Here is an 18442-nt window from a genome sequence, read left to right as displayed (position 1 = left end):
AGATAGCCTCATCCACCAGAGGGCAGACAGCAAAATCAAGAACTACAATCCTGCAGCCTGTGGAACAAAAACCACATTCACAGAAAGATAAACAAAAGAAAAAGGCAGAGAACTATGTACCAGATAAAGGAACAAAATAAAAACCCAGAAAAACAACTAAATGAAGTGGAGATAGGCAACTTTCCAGAAAAAGAATTCAGAATAATGATAGGGAAGATGATCCAGGACCTCGGAAAAAGAATGGAGGCCAAGATCGAGAAGATGCAAGAAATGTTTAACAAAGACCTAGAAGAATTAAAGAACAAACAAGTAGAAAAACTAAAGAACAAACAAACAGATGAACAATACAATAACTGAAATGAAAAATACACTAGAAGGACTCAATAGCAGAATAACTGAGGCAGAAGAATGAATAAGTGACCTGGAAGACAGAATGGTGGAATTCACTGCCATGGCAGAGAATAAAGAAAAAAGAATGAAAAGAAATGAAGACAGCCTAAGAGACCTCTGGGACAACATTAAATGCACCAACATTTGCATTACAGGGGTCCCAGAAGGAGAAGAGAGGGAAAGGACCTGAGAAAATATTTGAAGAGATTATAGTTGAAAACTTGCCTAACATGGGAAAGGAAATAGCCACCCAAGTCGAGGAAGCACAGAGAGTCCCAGGCAGGAGAAACCCAAGGAGAAACACACCAAGACATGTAGTAATCAAACTGAAAAAAATTAAAGACAAAAAAAATTATTAATAACATACAAGGGAACTCCCATAAGGTTAACAGCTGATTTCTCAGCAGAAACTCTACAAACCAGAAGGGAGTGGCACAATATATTTAAAGTGATGAAAGGCAAGAACCTATAACCAAGATTACTCTACCTGGCAAGTATCTCATTGACATTTGATGGAGAAATGAAAAGCTTTACAGACAAGCAAAAGCTAAGAGAATTCAGCACCACCAAACCAGCTCAACAGCAAATGCTAAAAGAACTTCTCGAAATGGGAAACACAAGAGAAGAAAAGAACCTACAAAAACAAACCAATAACAATTAAGAAAATGGTAATAGGAACATACATGTTGATAATTACCTTAAATGTGAATGGATTAAAATGCTCCAACTGAAAGACACAGGCTCGTTGAATGGATACAAAAACAAGGCCCATATATATGCTGTCTACAAGAGACCCACTTCAGACCTAGGGACACAGACTGAAGGTGAGGGGATGGAAAAAGGTATTACAGGCAAATGGAAATCAAAAGAAAGCTGGAGTAGCAATACTCATATCAGATAAAATATACTTTACAATAAAGAATGTTACAAGAGACAAGGAAGGACACTACATAATGATCAAGGGATCAATCCAAAAGAAAGCTATTACAATTATAAATATATATGCATCCAACATAGGAGCACCTCAATACATAAGGCAAATGCTAACAGCTCTAAAAGAGGAAATCAACAGTAACACAATAATAGTGGGGGACTTACACCAATGGACAGATCATCCACAGAGAAAATTATTAAGGAAACACAAGCTTACACCAATGGACTTACACCAATGGACAGATCATCCAGACAGAAAATTATTAAGGAAACACAAGCTTTAAATAACACAATAGATCAGATAGATTTAATTGATATTTATAGGACATACCACCCCAAAACAGAAGATTACCCTTTCTTCTCAAATGCACATGGAACATTCTCCAGGATAGATCACATCTTGGGTGACAAATCAAGCCTCGCTAAATTTAAGAAAATTGAAATCATATCAAGCATCTTTCCTGACCACAACACTATGAGATTAGATATCAATTACAGGGAAAAAATTGTAAAAAACACAAACGCATGGAGGGTAAACAATACGTTACTAAACAACCAAGAGATCACTGAAGAAATCAAAGAGGAAATCAAAAAACACCTAGAGACAAATGACAACAAAAACACGACGATCCAAAACCTATGGGATACAGCAAAAGCAGTGTTAAGAGGGAAGTTTATAGCAATACAATCCTACCTCAAGAAACAAGAAAAACCTCAAATAAACAATCTAACCTTACACCTAAAGGAACTAGAGAAAGAAGAACAAACAAAACCCAAAGTAAACAGAAGGAAAGAAACCATAAAGATCAGAGCAGAAATAAATGAAATAGAAACAAAGAAAACAATGGCAAAGATCAATAAAACTAAAAGCTGGTTCTTTGAGAAGATAAACAAAATGGATAAATCATTAGCCAGACTCATCAAGAAAAAGAGGGCTCAAATCAATAATATTAGAAATGAAAAAGGAGAAGTTACGACAGACACCACAGAAATACAAAGCATCATAAGAGACTACTACAAGCAACTCTATGCCCATAAAATGGATAACCTGGAAGAAATGGACAAATTCTTAGAAAGGTATAACCTTCCAAGACTGAACCAGGAAGAAATAGAAAATATGGATAGACCAATCACAAGTAAAGAAATTGAAACTCTGATTAAAAATCGTCCAGCAAACAAAGTCCAGGACCAGATGGCTTCACAAGTGAATTCTATGAAACATTTATAAAAGAGCTAACACCGATCCTTCTCAAACTCTTCCAAATAACTGCAGAGGAAGGAACACTCCCAGACTCATTCTATGAGGCCACAAACACCCTGATACCAAAACCAGACAAAGATACAACAAAAAAAGAAAATTACAGACCAATATCACTGATGAACATAGATGCAAAAATCCTCAACAAAATACTAGCAAACAGAATCAAACAGCACATTAAAAGGATCATACACCACGATCAAGGAGGATTTATCCCAGGGATGCAAGGATTCTTCAATATATGCAAATCAATCAATGTGATACACCATATTAACGAATTGAAGAATAAAAACCATATGACCCTCTCGATAGATGCAGAAAAAGCTTATGACAAAATTCAACACCCATTTATGATAAAAACTCTCCAGAGTTGGTCACAGAGGGAACCTACCTCAACATAATAAAGGCCATATATGACAAACCCACAGCAAACATGATTCTCAATGGTGAAAAACTGAAAGCATTTCCTCTAAGATCAGGAACAAGACAAGGATGTCCACTCTCGCCAATATTATCCAACATAGTTTTGGAAGTCCTAGCCACAGCAATCAGAGAAGAAAAAGAAGTTAAAGGAATACAAATGGAAAAGAAGTAAAACTGTCACTTTCTGTAGATGACATGATACTATATATAGATAATCCTAAATATGCCACCAGAAAACTACTAGAGCTGATTAATGAATTTGGTAAAGCTGCAGGATACAAAATTAGTGCACAGAAATCTCTTGCATTCCTATACACTAACAATGAAAGATCAGAAAGAGGGATTAAGGAAACAGTCCCATTCACCATTGCAACACAAAGAATAAAATATCTAGGAATAAACCTACCTAAGGAGGTAAAAGACCTGTACTCAGAAAACTATAAGACACTGATGAGAGAAAGCAAAGATGACACAAACAGATGGAGAGATATACCATGTTCTTGGATTAGAAGACTAAATATTGTGAAAATGACTATACTACCCAAAGCAATCTACAGATTCAATGCAATCCCTATCAAACTACCAATGGCATTTTTTACAGAACTAGAAAAAAAAAATCTTAAAATTTGTATGGAGACACAAAAGACCCCAAATAGCCAAAGCAATCTTCAGGGAAAAAACCCGGAGCTGGAAGAATCAGACTCCCTGACTTCAGACTATACTACAAACTACAGTAATCAAGACAATATGGTCCTGGCACAAATACAGAAATATAGATCAATGGAACAGGATAGAAAGCCCAGAGATAAACCCACACACATATGGTCACCGTATTTTTGATAAAGGAGGCAAGAATATACAATGGAGAAAAGACAGCCTCTTCAATAAGTGGTGCTGGGAAAACTGCACAGCTACATGTAAAAGAATGAAATTAGAACACTCCTTAACACCATACACACAAATAAACTCAAAATGGATTAGAGACCTAAATGTTAAGACCGGACACTATAAAACTCTTAGAGGAAAACATAGGAAGAACATTCTTTGACATAAATCACAGCAAGATCTTTTTTGATCCACCTCCTAGAGTAATGGAAATAAAAACAAAAATAAACAAATGGGACCTAATGAAACTTCAAAGCTTTTGCACAGTATAGGAGACCATAGACAAGACAAAAAGACAACCCTCAGAATGGGAGAAAATATTTGCAAACGAATCAACAGACAAAGGACTAATCTCCAAAATATATAAACAGCTCATGCAGTTCAATATTAAAAAAAACAAACAACCCAATCCAAAAATGGGCAGAAGACCTAAATAGACATTTCTCCAAAGAAAACATACAGATGGCCAAGAAGCACATGAAAAGCTCCTCAACATCACTAATTATCAAAGAAATGCAAATCAAAACTACCATGAGGTATCACCTCACATCAGTTAGAATGGGCATCATCAGAAAATCTACAAACAACAAATGCTGGAGAGGGTGTGGAGCAAAGGAAACCCTCTTGCACTGTTGTTGGGAATGTAAATTGATAAAGCCACTATGGAGAACAGTATGGAGGCTCCTTAAAAAACTAAAAATAAGGGGCTTCCCTGGTGGCGCAGTGGTTGAGAGTCCGCCGGCTGATGCAGAGGACATGGGTTCGTGCCCTGGTCCGGGAAGATCCCACATGCCGCGGAGCAGCTGGGCCCATGAGCCATTCCGCTGAGCCTGTGCATCTGTAGCCTATACTCTGCAACGGGAGAGGCCACAACAGTGAGAGGCCCACGTACAGCAAAACAAACAAACAAAAAAACTAAAAATAAAATTACCATATGACCCTGCAATCCCACTACTGGGCATATACCCAGAGAAAACCATAATTCAAAAAGATACATGCGGCAGTTCCCTGGTGGCGCAATGGTTAAGAATCCGCCTGCCAGTGCAGGGGACACGGGTTCGAGCCCTGGTCCTGGAAGATCCCACATGCCACGGAGCAACTAAGCCTGTGTGCCACAACTACTGAGCCCACATGCCACAACTACTGGAGGCTGCATGCCTAGAGCCCATACTCTGCAACAAGAGAAGCCACTGCAATGAGCCCATGCACCACAACGAGCACCACCTGCTGACCACAACTAGAGAAAAGGCCGTGCCCAGCAACGAAGACGCAACGCAGCCAAAAATAAATAAATAAATAAATAAATAAATTTATTTATTTAAAAAAAAAAAAAGAAATACACATGCACCCCAATGTTCATTGCAGCACTGTTTACAATAGCCAGGTCATGGAAGCAACCTAAATGCCCATTGACAGATCAATGGATAAAGAAGATGTGGTACCTATATACAATGGAATATTACTCAGCCATAAAAAGGAAATTGGGTCTTTTGTAGAGATGTGGATGTACCTAGAGACTGTCATACAGAGTGAAGTAAGTCAGAAAGAGAAAAACAAATATCGTATCTTAACATATATGTGGAATCTATAAAAATGGTACAGATGAACCAGTTTGCAAGGCAGAAAGAGAGACACAGATGTAGAGAACAAACATATGGACCTCAAGGGGGGAAAGCTGGGTTGGGTGGGGGGATGCATTGGGAGATTGGAACTGACATGTATACACTAACATGTATAACATAGATAACTAATAAGAACCTGCTGTATAAGAATTAATAAATATAACACTCCACTGTAAAGCAATTATACTCCAATAAAGATGTTAAAAATAATAATAAATAAATAAAATTAAATTTAAAAAAATACAACTAAAGCCACTCATTAGAAACCCAGGTTTGGGGGTTTGTGCTGTTGGAGCTATGCTGTGCCTCATAGGAGCACCAGTCTCACAGAAGATCTTCTAATGCTGTCTGCTCCCCCAAAGAAAGACTCTAGCACCACCAAATAGAAAAGTTACTAATATGGAAACAGATGTTCCTAAGAATACTCCTGGAAATGTATGGATATGAAACACATGCCACATATATTTAGTTATAAAAATAAAAAATCTTATTTTTATCTAGCAACTATTTATTTCCAGAAAGTGACTAAGCGCTGCAATCAAGTCATACCTGACTTAAAAAAAAAAAACTGAGACATTGAGCTGTCTAACCCACAAAAGAAGTATCTATTAATAATTCAACTCCAATTGCTATGTATATTTCCTGGCAGGCTGGCTCCTGACTAAAAGCACCAGCTCTATTTTTCTGATTGGCTTAGGACATATAGTTCTAGAGCACAGGAATCTTACCACTGAAAGATGTTTCATTTTTGTCTGGACTGGAATACATAAGATGTTCTTTTGGATTATTCAAAGTAGCATATTAAAACAGGTCTTTTCCCATGCAACTTGACCAGATATTTAAAAAAAAAAAATCAAAGCATCATGTCTGAAAAACTAGTATAAAACCAGGTTTAAAAAACACCTAGGGAAGTGGGTGATTCTACTCAAATGTGGATATTCGATTGCTAATTTCATTCCAATTAAAGTGTAACTGAGAATATGCATCTATGAATTATAGTGCAGGTTTTGTGCTTGGCTTGTACTGCCACCTGGTGGTTTCCTGCTTGTACTAATATCAGACTTGTAAGGAATTTCCTGAATTAGCATTCACTTAGCAGTTTCTTTGCAGTATCACTGTCATTGACAAGTCAGTACTTCTGTAAGATCTCTAAAATGGTGGTGCAGAAGAGACTGCACATAAAGTCTCTGGTAACTAAGTTAAGACGAACCCCATCTTATTCAAACATATCATTTATATATGAACACAATAAGCATAATGATTAGTAAATTAATAATAATAAATCTGCAAGAAAAAAATTTAAGCCCAATCACACCACAAAAGAAGAACAAAATGAAAGAAAGAGACAAAGCCTCTTTAAACATAGGCCTGCCGAGCTTTTAGTAATAAATAAATAAATAGTACTTCCCTGGTGGCACAGTGGTTAAGAATCCACCTGCCAATGCAGGGGACAGGGGTTTGAGCCCTGGTCCTAGAAGATCCCACATGCCGCGGAGTAACTAAGCCCGTGCTCCACAGCTACTGAGCCTGCGCTCTACAGCCCAGGAGCCACAACTACTGAGCCCGCGTGCTGCAACTACTTAAGCCCACGCGCCTAGAGCCTGTGCTCCGCAGCAAAAGAAGCCACCGCAATGAGAAGCCCGTGCACCGCAACAAAGAGGAGCCCCCGCTCGATGCAACCAGAGAAAACCCGCGGGCAGCAACAAAGACCCAACGCAGTCAAAAATAAATAAATAAATTTATTAAATATATATATATATGAATATCAGAAAAACAAACTGGAAATTTAGGGGTTTGTATTTATGCAAATGAGTAGTGTTAGAAAAACAGTTTTCATAGAATCCCTTAAGGTATTAATACTTCTTGATATATTTCAGAACTCATGTTTCACTTTTGTGAAATTTCTCTTTTTGGTTTAGGTCCCACGGTGTTCTCAGCATTCAAAAGATTAACATGAATATTTTATTATTAAGCATTATATTTGTTAAATTATATCTATTATAAGAATTTGGCCTGTAGATACATGGAATTTCCCTTTAATTACTGAAGATAAAGAAGTTTTAAATTTTGCCAAATCAAGATTATCAATTAGTGTTTTACTCCATCCATTTATTAATTTTTTTAAATAAAGATAATTTATTTATTTGAAAGGTAATACTTTCTCATGGCCAAAACTAGGAAAGTCTCTCTACTACATCACCATCCCTTGTAACCAGTTTCTTCCAGAAACTGCCGCTGATTGTTAAGTTTAGGAAGTCCACTGTACAATCAAACAAATGTTTTCACTTAGCCTTTCTATTATTTGATTTTTGTTCCATTTAATTCCTTAAACTACACAGGTCTTATTTTGATTTATATCAAGTAATACTCTTATTTTTTCCAAAATGACAAATCCCTCTTGCCAGTGACAGGTGTGGGTCAAAGCCCTTCCTTCTCTGCTGATTTGTGATGCTTGCTTTAAGACACATTAAGATGTAACATACAGCACGAACTGTTATCAGTTATATCTTCCATTCCATTGACAGTGAGTGCCTGTGCCAATACTACAGAGTTAATTACCTTATAAAGTTGAGAATGTTTTAATATTTAAGTTTAGAATACTTGTTTAACATTTAGTGTTAAGTAAGGAGTTAGTCCTCCACCATTACTCTACTTTTTCTAAATTTTTCTGGCTATTCTCATCAGTTTCTTATTCCAAATGAACTTCAGAATAATTTTGTGAAGTTCCCAAACAATTTAACCAAGTTACTTTAATAAAGAGACTCTGTGAGAACTGCTCTAAATTATAAATTATTTGCGGAAGAATTATTACCTTTACAGATAGGTTGTTAGTAGAAAAACAGGCTTAGCGATAAGCCTTCCAACGCTCTTAAGCTGGATCGCTTTTCAAGGAACAAATTGATGAAGAAACTCAAACTGGGTTTTGTGCCTGCAATGTGGCAGGAGGCATGCAGAGAAATCCCCTAATTCAGAATAATTTTAAATGCTGGATAAAATATTTTAAAATATCTTTCTAAATGCATGGCTGAGTTGGTTGAAAAATAAGGGAAGTCCTCAGGGGCCACACATAAGAGATAGCATGAACCCAAAGTAAGTTCTGGAGCTCGCATTTGCCTGGGACATCTACCTACCTATCCCTGGTGGCTTGCGGCTTAGGCTTCATAGGGCCAGTTGGGAGTTAGGACATCAGGCCTGAACAAGTGGAAAGTAGAACTAATGACCCGTGCATAAAGTTGTGACCCCTGAAAGGTAACACCCTCAGTAAGTGAATTAGGTACGGTGGGGGGGTGGGAGTGAATCACCCTACAGAGAGAAATAGTGGAGATAATTAACCCACTTATTATTAAGAAGGACAAAACAGGGGAAATGTTTCCCTTGAAAGTGACTAACACCAGCCTTCCCTCATGCAGGAGAGAGCACAGCCTATTCTACGTGGAATGCATGAGACAGTCTGACAGTGCTCCCAGGGTAGCAAGTGCCCCAAATGCCTAGCAACACCATACATAAATCTTTTCTAGAGGAACACACTCAAATGATTACCACAACTTAGTTTCCAAAGAACATATGCTTACAGTTTAAAAACAAAACATAAACCTACAAGAAAACAACATGTGACAGTGAGTGGAAACAGTTAAGACAATGCCAATTTTTGACCTTGAGAAAATCTAAATGAGTGTGTTTATATTTAAATATAAATCTCAAATATACTTTTTGAGAAATAAAAGGGGGTACCTAACAAAGGAACAAAAGATATCACAAGTAACTTACATCTTTAAAGAACCAAAGAGAAATGCTAGAAAAATAATTTCTAATAATTGACATTAGAAACTCAGTATAGGATCTGGCTCAAGATAGCAATGTAAGAGGCTCCTAAGCTCATCCTGCCACAGACACATGGAATCAACAGCTACATACGAAACAACTCCCTCTGAAGGAAATCCAGAAACTACCTGACTCCCACTCATTGGGCAAGTGAGAAAAAACCCACATCAAGCTAAGTAGGAGAAGCTGAGAAACAATCTCGCCATAAACCCCACCCCTGGTGCAGCAACACCCAACTGGGAGGGAACTCACTACTCCCAGCTTCTTCCTAAGGAGTGAGGGATTTAGACACCCCCAATCTGGTGCCCCAACTTTTAAGACCTCCACCTGAGAGACAGGTGCCCGAAAGACCAGTGGGGCTTGCATCCATAAGACCTACAAGGCCATAGGGATCTAAAAGATAGTTCATAAAGGGCTCCCACAAACTCACAGTGGCTAACCCCCCACGCCCAGCACAGAACCAGTAGACTGAAAGCTGCCCAGTCTTTCCAGAAAAGAGGCCTATTTGCATACTTTGATAGCTATGACCTGACGGGTAGGCTTCTAATCTAACACATATCAAGGGGCTGACTGCATTTTTTGCTCCCTTCCCCCTACAATTAATGTTTTTGACATGGTATCTTACAACTTTTTGTTTTGTATATCCCTTAACTACTCATTGTAGATATAGATGATTTTACTACTTGTACTTTAACTTTCCTACTGCTTTGTACAGAGTTGATTAACTATGTTTACTGTATATTTGCCATTACCAGTGAGCTTTTTCCTATTGTAATTTTCACATTTCTAGTTGTGGCCTTTTGTTTTTCCCTTAGAGAAGTCCCTTCATCATTTCTTATAAAGCTGGTTTGGTGGTGCTGAACACTTTTAGCTTTTGCTTGTCCATAAAACTTTTCATGTCCCCATCAAATCTGAATGTAAGCTCTGCTGGGCAGAGTACTCTTAGTTGTAGGCTTTTCCCTTTCATCACTTTAAATATATCGTGCCACTTCCTTCTAGCCTGCAGAGTTTCTGCTGAAAAGTCAGCTAGTAGCCTTAGGTGAGTTCCCTTGTAGTAAACTTGTTGCTTTTCCATTGCTACTTTTAATATCCTCTCTTTAACTTTACTTTTTTCCTTTTTTTTTTTTTTTTTGCGGTACGCGGGCCTCTCACTGTTGTGGCCTCTCCCGTTGCCGAGCACAGGCTCCGGACACGCAGGCTCAGCGGCCGTGGCTCATGGGCCCAGCCGCTCCACGGCACGTGGGATCTTCCCGGACCGGGGCACGAACCCGCGTCCCCTGTATCAGCAGGCGGACTCTCAACCACTGCACCACCAGGGAAGCCCACTTTTTTCCATTTCAATTAAAATGTGTCTTGGTGTGATCCTCTTTAGGCTGATCTTCTTTGGGACTCTCTGTGCTTCCTGGACCAACAAATTTCAAAACACGGCACAATGGATACATTCCTCAGAAGCATAACTTACCTATACTGACTAAAGAAAAAACCTGAATGCTTCTACAACCATTAAAGAAATTAATTCAGTAGTTTAAAATCTTCTTACAAAGAAAATACTAAATCGAGACAGTTCTAAAAGTGAGGTTTAGGGGCTTCCCTGGTGGCGCAGTGGTTGAGAATTTGCCTGCCAATGCAGGGGACATGGGTTCAAGCCCTTGTCTGGGAGGATCCCACATGCCGCAGAGCAACTAGGCCCGTGAGCCACAATTACTGAGCCTGCGCGTCTGGAGCCTGAGCTCCACTACAAGAGAGGCCGTGATATTGAGAGGCCCGCGCACCGCGATGAAGAGTGGCCCCCGCTTGCCACAACTAGAGAAAGCCCTCTCACAGAAATGAAGACCAAACACACCCATAAAATAAAATAAATAAATAAATTTAAAAGCGAGGTTTATTTTTTAATTCTGACATTAAATTTTTCAGAGAAGAGTAAAAGTTCTCCAACTAATTTTATAAAGCTAGTATAGGCATACTCCACAGAACATTTCCCTGATTAATGTTTTCCCAATAAATTAACTCTTGTATTTAATACTCCAACATCATATAACATATATATCATTCAAAACAACATTTCAACTACGTATATAGGAAATAATATATTTAGGACCCAAAACTCAATACATTTTTACCAATAACAACAACAAAAACAACAACAACAACAAAGGTGTGGGAAATGCCCTGAGTTACATTACAAACACAGCTGGCAATATGTTCTCAGCATCATGTGTCAGGAAATCAAAAAACACACTGAATATCAATGAAGGGGATATTCACACAGATGCCAGTAGTGATAAAAGAAGCACTAAAGTACCATCCTCAGTGTGAGTCATTCTCTGCCACATTTCCATAGTGCCTTTCATATTTCATATTACCCTTTTTTCCCCTAGTTTTGTATTATAAGAACCAAAAAAAGCTGAGGAAATGTTAAAGATTAATGAAAAAGAAGCAAACCAAGCAGAAAAGCAGTAACAATGAAAGAGAATATGTTACTGCTGACAAAGCAACTATTTGTTAACAACTATATTGTTTGGTGATCAGGAAGCAAAGTTATAGACATTTACAGCCTAATGTTATAGTTTGTTATTTAATTGAGGTTTGTTTACTATATTTTAGTTACATTTTAGGAAATTGGTTTGGGTTAACAAGTAACTCATTATAATTTTACCATTTAAAACAGAGGGCAATAGATTCCCAATTAATATTTTTGCATAGAACATCTGATTTTCAGAAACAAATTACTAATATTAAGTAGATATCTGTATAATTCTAATATCAAAACTATCAAAGACAGTATGAGAAAGATAATCACAGTCCCCTCTTGTCCGTAAACATAAATTCTAAACAGAATATTTTTTGAAATGACAAGTTTGGTTTCTTCCAGAAATGTAAGATTGGTCAACATTAGAAAATGTATTAATGCAATTCACCTCATAAACACATTACAGGAAAAAAACCTATGTTCATCTCAATAGAGGCAGGAAAAAAACATTTAATAAAATTCAACATTCACTCATGATTAAAAAAAACTATTAGCAAACTAAAAATAGGGCACTTCCCTAACCCAATAAACAACAAGAAATGCATTAAAATGTCATACACGTCATATATACATGCTGAAACTTTAAGAGCATTCCTTTAAAGCCGTGAACAAGACAAGGATGTCTATTATCACTCTATTCAACATTGCCCTAGATGTCCTAGTCTCAGCATTCACACACACACACACACACATGTGTGCATGCTCACACAGTATAAGTAGAAAGGAAGAAGGCTTCCACAGATGATATGATTGTTTAAAGGGAAAATCCAAAGAAAATCTACAAATGCTTCTAAATTATAAAAAGTATTCAAATTATTTAATATCTATTGTATATTAAATCAGATCCCTAACACCCAACATAAACAAAATGTCAACCCCATATGGATTAAGCACTTTAAAATGAAATGTGCACTGCTTATATGCAAAATCTTACTTATGTTCCTGACGAGAAAACTGGAATGGCACAAGGAGTGGGGTAAGAAAAACAGCCCACTTCTCACTCTCCACCCCTTACAGGGTACATTAGTTTTCTCTTGCTGCCATAACAAATTAACACAAATTTAGCAGCTTAAAACAACACAAATTTATTATCACAGCTCTGTAGGCTGGAATTCTGTCACGAGTCTCACTGGGCTAAAATCAAGGCATCAGTAGGGCTGTGTTCTTTTCTGGAGACTCCAGGGAAGAATCTGCTTCCACGTACATTCAGGTGGTTGGCAGAATTCAGTTCCATGCAGCTGCAGAAATGAAGTTTCTGTTTCCTTGCTGGCTGTCAACTGAGGGCCATTCCCAGCTTCTAGAGGCTGCCTGTATTATTTGGCTTCAAGGATCTTCCTCCTCCATCTTCACAGCTAACAATGGAAGGTTGAGTCCCGTTCCTGCCTTCTCTTCTGCCACATCTCTGACTCCCCACTTTTCCTCTTCGTTTTTTATCTCCTCATCTCATGGTCCCTCACGTTAATCATATCTGCAAAGGCCCTTCTTTACTATGTAATAGAACACATTCACAAGTTCTGGGGATTAGGGTGTGGACACCTGTGAGGGACCATTAGTCTGCCTACCATACAGAACAAGGAAACTGGGTCTGTTCCACACTTGCACTAACACTGTATGTCGTTTGTACATCTTTCCGTAATGCCTCTGCTCCAACAGGGTAGAAAATATCCCCCTTTTCTCACGTCCTTTCTGCTTGTGTTGGCTGAATTACTGAATTTTCCTTCCCAGGCTACGTGAGGTCGAAGCAGACAGGAAGATGAAGAATTTAGAATTAATTTCCTAACACCAACATTATCCAATAATTGAAACAAATGCCTCCCCTCTATCTGTTCTTGAAACATCCAGAGTTTAGGGACGAGTTACAAGCGGCAGATAGCAAAGAATGGGGTGGGAACAAAATGTCAAGCCATTAAAAGAAAAACAGCAGCATAGTTCCCCCTTCCTTAAGAACTCAACCCAAGAAGTTTCCATACCTGGGGTGGCAGTCAACAAGGAGAGTCTAGCTCATGAGAGTCATTAATTGGGTGTCACTATGTACAATACAGCGTGAGATAATTCAACAAACCTTCCTTAATTCTTTAAACTAACCTATGTGGTACATAGGTAAAGGTATTATCATGTAAAATAGGAACACTGGGCTTAGAGAGGTGGTCATATACCCAAAAGCACAAGCGTCAAAGAGCTGGATCGAAACCTAGGTCTGCTGGCTGCTCAAGCCCAAGGAAATTTCCTCTCCCTGACTTTCCCTAGCAAGAAGGCAAGATTGAAATTTGTTATAATCCTCAAACGGTACCCTTCAGTGTATTCAAATAACACTCTTTGAGGTGTCATTCCCCTTCCCCAACCTTTCTCTCCCCAGATGTTACAGAGAATTCCTAATGCAGGACTTAGAGTTATTTACCTTATTATCATACACATTTACTTCTGTATGGTCACTGTCCCTATTGTCCCAACAGGGATGTCATCATTCAGGCCAGTCCTTGTGTGATGATCACTGGGCTCTGGGCTTGAATTTTCTTTTTCTTTTTCTTTTCTTCTTCCTTCCTTCCTTCCTTCCTTTCTTTCTTTCCTCTTTCTCTCTCTTTTTATTTTTCTTTCCTCCCTCCCTCTCTCTCTTTCCTCCCTCCCTCTTTCTTTTTCTTTCCCTTCCTTCCTTCCTCCCTCCCTTTCTTCCCCTCCCTCCCTCTCTTTCTTTCTGCAATAAGCTTCAAAGAAACAAAGAAAGGTGCTGGGATGTGGTCTCTGGGTGAGTCTCTATAGGACTCACAGGTGCAAGGAGACCCAGGTGCTAACACACAGTCCAAATCACCGCAGTCTTTATCCCTTCAAGGAGTTATGGTTATCAGCAAGAAAGTAATTACCTCTGCTTTCTTTCTGTGGTAATAATCAATTCTAAACTTCCAGCATAAAATCCCAACTCCTTACCACAGGTACAAAGCCCTACATGATTCGCTAATGCCTGTCTCTTCTGCTGCCTCTGACGCCATCTTGCACTCCACACGCGCGCGCGGCTCCAGTCACGCTGGCCAAGGTCTAGCTTCTGAGCACCTGAAAGGTGACTAGTCTGAACTGAAATGTACTGGAAGCATAAAATACACACTGAGGGCTTCCCTGGTGGCGCAGTGGTTGAGAATCTGCCTGCCAATGCAGGGCACACGGGTTCGAGCCCTCGTCTTGGAAGATCCCACATGTCGCGGAGCAACTAGGCCCGTGAGCCAGGACCGCTGAGCCTGCGCATCTGGAGCCTGTGCTCCGCAACAAGAGAGGCCGCGACAGTGAGAGGCCCGCGCACCGCGATGAAGAGTGGCCCCCGCTCGCCTCAACTACAGAAAGCCCTCGCACAGTAACAAAGACCCAACACAGCCATAAATAAATAAATAAAATAAAATAAAATACACACTGGATTTTGAAAACCTAGTAGGAATAAAAGAATGCAAGGTATATCACTAATAATTTTATGGTGACCACATGTTGAAATGGTTATACTTAGCACATGTTGAGTTCCTCTTAATTTAACTTGTTCCTTTTTAATGTGACATTTCTAAAATTTTAAAATGACATTCGTGGCTCACACTAGATTCCTACCGGACAGCACGGCTCTATCACATTTTCCCCTCCTTTGTTTCCTTGGCACTTACACTATCTGGACTTAACAGTGTCCACGTTACCTGTTTAGTGTCTTTCTCACCCAACTAGAACGTAAGACAGGAACTCTGCCTCATTCACAGCGGATCCCCAGGCATTTAGAACAGCGTGAAGCACAGTAAGTACTCAATAAATATTTCTGGAATTAATGACCTTACTCTTCCTCAGCTGGAGACGGTGAGCTCTGTCTGTCCTCTCCCAGAACACGAGGTCTCAAGTCTTTTGGGCTACACCCGCAGCTCAGCGCTGACCGTGTGCTCTTGACACCGGGTGGAGGGGTGGTTGGGTAGCCACACTGGATAAACCCGCCTCCCGCGCGGAAAAAGCTTCCCGCCCGACGCTCCCGGCGCTCAGCGAACTCGCGCTCCTCAGAACTCTTTTCCCCGGGCAGCCCCGCCCCTCGGCCCATCAATGGGCACTTCGCCCTCCGGCCGCACGGCGGCGTCTCGCAGGGGCGCGGCGGCCGATGGTACAGTCCGTCCTCCCCGCGCCCCTCGAGCAGTGGGTCCTTCCAGTCATAGAAAAGCATTGTGGGAAGGCTACGCGCTCTTTCTAACCTCACCTCTCTCTCGGCATGTACAGCGGCGGAGGTTCGGGCGGCCTTGGGCCTGTGGCCGCTTGGCCTCCGACGGCTGGGGCGCAGGGCAAGAGCGCGTGGCCGCCCTGAGTCTAGTGAGGCTGGCGCCGCGGCCTGGCCGGGTCCGAGGCTCCCGGTTCCTGAACGCGTGGAGGGCAGCGAACTGGTCTGGCCTCCGCCACGTTGTCGGTGAGACCTCAGAAAGCCCAGAAGCGGCCCCGGGTCTGTGTTCCCACGCCGGGAGATGCGGCGAGCGGGGTGAGGGCTTTGGGGTCGATTGGTCATCGATTATATGTCAGGGAATTTTTAATAGAAGCGGGGGTTTCTTGCGTGTGACAGGGAAAGGCCTCACCGTATAACGGCACGTATGCCTTTCTTGTCACGGTGGGAAATCAGGTCAACGCAGAAGTGCCATTTCAGATTTAGATCTTGATAACTGTGTCCTGGTGCAGAACTTGGCGGAAATCGAATGACCATCACCAGCTCTGCAGGCGAGTTTTCATGTTCCTGCAGAAAAGATCAGTTGCCTGGAAATTTTAAGGTTTCAGTCATTTGAAAGACTTTAATTTGGTGTTCGTTACCTAGTCGGATGTTGAGTCGTAAAGGAAACTGTAGAGCTGGGCTTAGTTCCTCTCCCAGCTCATCAACAACAGTTCATCTCAGCCAGCTGTTTTGGGGTCCGCAGCTTTGTGCCACACAGCATTCCTTACGCGGTTTTCTTGCCGCCTTTGTGTTGCCCGTTCACTTTTGGAAACTAGTGGATGAGGTGTCAAAAAAGGCGTAAACCAAACACTTGTGCAGCCTTTTCCTGCCCTAGTATTTGACATCTTTGGTGTAGGAGCTGCACAAGTAACAGTTATACTCCTGTATTATGTACACATGTGGTTTTGATTCTGCCAGCGTTAAGTGTATGTTTGTCTTAATAGGTTTTAATTTTTGTTCAGGTGAAAGATGTACGCTTGAAGCATAGACTGCTGCTAGCTGACTAACTATCTGGGAGCAAAAAGATTACCTAAGGTAGGGTGATAGTTTTGAATTAGAAGTTTTCATACAGCAGTTATTTGTGATGTGAATTTTATCTTTCTAGATTGGGGGGCCTTCTCTAGTGGGTATTAGTTTAATTAGTTATTAAGGGTTCACTAGTATTAGTACTGCTGCATCTGAAAACAAATTGTTAACTGCAAATGGGATCGCTTCTTCCCAGCTTATTTGTCATGAAATCTTTACATGATTTTACGTGAATTGTAAAAAACCACTTGCCAGATCTCAGGCATGTTTTATGTTGACATTTAAAGTCCAGAATTACATAACTTAATCCAGCGAAGAAGCATGTACTGAAAGTTTTTAAGATGTGGTGCATGTAAATGTCAAATTGAGTGCCTTATTTTTCCTTTTAGGATGTCCTCGGTGAGGAACTTGACAACTTGATCTTCGAGAGTTGCTTATTTAAATTTTCCAGGATTGCTAAAAAAAACTGCTTTTGGATAGTCCATAAATGTACATCTAAAACAGTGGGGCTATAAATAAAATAATTTAATGTGCTTCTTGGAGGTTTGTGTGCTAAGTGATTAACTGCCAGAAAATAGCATTCTTTTACTGAAGGATCATAGGGAGGGTACCTCCCTCTCCCAGCAACTTCAAAATTATGTTAAATCTCAGCTGTTAAGATTAACATTCAGTGATAGCTATCACTGATAGCCTCATGAAATATAGGCTTATGCTAGGCTCCAAGGAGAAACACGTGCTTTCTTCTAGTGCCTTTTGCATGATGAAGTGAACTAGACTATTTGGTTTCTAGGTCACAGGTGTGCTCTATGTTACTGCATTTTTTTTTTTTTAAGCTAAAAGCAAATCTGCCTTCACTTTGCAGGAAAGAACAAGTAGTGTATTCGGGCATTCAAAATATTTATTGAAAGCACTGAACTAGGAGCTGGGAACACAATGGTGCACAAACACAGTTCCTCCCTTTGGAAGCTTACCTTTGTTTGAATGGAGGAAATGTCAACAGAATTTAAAATTTGGTGAGACAAGTTCCATGTATGATAGGATTTGACCGAGTCAGGGAAACCTGAGAAGGCAGTTAGGACTAAGGGTAGGTAAGTATTTATGCAAGGCAAAGCTGACCCCGTGCCATGTACAGAGGCCTTGAGCTAAAAAAATGGGTATGACCATAAGTCCAGATTTCTGACTGTTGTAGCTTCTTTCCCTCTAAGTGTCCTCATTTAGGTAAGAGTTGAGTGCTTAATGAGGCTTGAAGGTGGCCATTATGGGAGCTCTGGGTGTTACAAAATGAGGCTGAACAGGTAAGAGGCCAGACCACTTAAGGCTCTGTATAAAGCAAGGGGAAATCCATGATGGAA

At 40.1% G+C, this 18442-nt stretch overlaps 2 long non-coding RNA genes across 3 annotated transcripts in view; one reads left to right on the top strand and one right to left on the bottom strand.

Annotated features, from left to right (window-relative positions):
- Window positions 1-15836, bottom strand: part of LOC308616622 — a 251019-nt gene extending 235183 nt beyond the window's left edge. For both annotated transcript variants that reach the window (XR_014015734.1, XR_014015735.1), the window contains exon 1: window positions 15664-15836. This is a non-coding gene — a long non-coding RNA (uncharacterized lncRNA). The remainder of the gene's footprint in view (window positions 1-15663) is intronic.
- Window positions 15837-16043: 207 nt separating this feature from the next.
- LOC308615560 lies at window positions 16044-17632 on the top strand. Its single transcript, XR_014015528.1, has 3 exons — window positions 16044-16340; window positions 17027-17099; window positions 17480-17632. It is a non-coding gene; the product is annotated as an uncharacterized lncRNA (long non-coding RNA).
- Window positions 17633-18442: the final 810 nt, after the last annotated feature.

Source organism: Mesoplodon bidens (assembly GCF_964165515.1).
Source record: "Mesoplodon bidens genome assembly, chromosome: 4".
In the NCBI taxonomy this organism is placed as follows: Eukaryota; Metazoa; Chordata; class Mammalia; order Artiodactyla; family Ziphiidae; genus Mesoplodon; species Mesoplodon bidens.
The sequence above is the reverse complement of the archived record's forward strand: the minus strand, read 5'-3'. Positions and strand labels throughout refer to the sequence as shown.